The following is a 1,429-nucleotide window of genomic DNA, read 5'->3' as shown; positions in this document are numbered from 1 at the left end:
GGTCAGTACACACATTGTTCTATGACATTGGTTAAAAACCCTACAACATTAGACAATAAAATTTTTTAATTTTGGCACCAGGATAAGTACTCAAAATTAAATTCATCCCTAAAATCATACAATCTCTGAAACTGGAAAACAATGTCTCAGTATATAAACTATAGGTAATGATTCATTAATATTGGTATGGAAATTTATGATTCAAGGAAATACTGAAAATATAGAAAATTTGACTCTATGTAGAGATTGTATGCACTGACACTGATTTGGATTTTAACATAGATCTGAGAATCCGTTTTCTTTTCAAAGAGGCTCTAAAAAAAAATTCCATTTTAATAAGGGTCGCAAGATATTGGAAAGGAGCTGAAAGGGAAAAAAAAGGGTCATTGTTCAGTGTCATTGGGGTTATTAATGCTAATATTTAAATCTCTAATATTTTCTCATTCTTTATGTTTTGTTTTTCACCAATAGACTTTGCCTAAAGAGGAAACATACAGCAGTATGAGAAATCACACAATGATTACAGTTTGTACTCTTCGGCATAGCAGAAGACCCAAAGCTTCAGGTTATGATCTTTATCTTTTTATTTATAGCTTATGTATTAAGTATCACAGGCAACCTGACCATCATCATCCTCACCTTGATAGACTCTCCTCTAAACACTCCTGTGTACTGCTTCCTCCGGAACTTCTCCTTCTTAGAAATTACATTCACCACTGTGTCTATCCCCAGATTTCTGGGGACAATCATTACTAAAGTCAAGAACATTTCTTACAATAATTGTTTAGCTCGATTATTTTTCTTCATCTTCATGGGTGTGTCTGAATTTTTTCTTCTAACTGCCATGTCTTACGATCATTATGTTGCCATCTGCAAGCCCCTTCATTACACCACCATCATGAAGAAGAAAATCTGCACCCTGCTTCTTCTTTGTTCATGGCTGGGAGGATTCCTGACCATTTTCCCACCACTCATGCTTATCCTCCAGTTAGATTTCTGTTCTTCCAGTGTCATTGTCATTGTGACTACTCCCCCATCTTACAACTCTCATGCACAGATACCTGGCTTTTAGAGATGACTGGCCGTTACTTTCCTTTTGTTCCTTTGCTATTCACATTGGCGTTAGTGATTCTCTCCTACTTGTGCACCGTTATCACCATTCTGAGAACCCCTTCTGCCAGTCAGAGGAAAGAGGCTTTCTCCACTTGTTCTTCTCACATGATCGTCATTTCCATCCTTAGGCAGCTGTGTATTCATGTACGTCAAGCCTTCAGCAAGAGAAAGAGCATCAGCGACCAAAGGAGTAGCTATTCTCAACACTTCTATTGCCCCCATGCTGAACCCCTTCATCTACCCCCTGAGGAACAAGCAAGTAAAACAAGCCTTCAAAAACTTGATCCATAAAACAGGGTTTCCAGAAAATAAATGA

General features: G+C 37.6%; 1 pseudogene; it reads left to right on the top strand.

Annotated features, from left to right (window-relative positions):
• The first annotated feature begins 501 nt into the window (after positions 1-501).
• Positions 502-1,429, top strand: LOC126076370 (olfactory receptor 6C3-like; annotated as a pseudogene).

This window comes from Elephas maximus, chromosome 4 (genome assembly GCF_024166365.1).
Source record: "Elephas maximus indicus isolate mEleMax1 chromosome 4, mEleMax1 primary haplotype, whole genome shotgun sequence".
NCBI lineage: Eukaryota > Metazoa > Chordata > Mammalia > Proboscidea > Elephantidae > Elephas > Elephas maximus.
The sequence above is the reverse complement of the archived record's forward strand: the minus strand, read 5'-3'. Positions and strand labels throughout refer to the sequence as shown.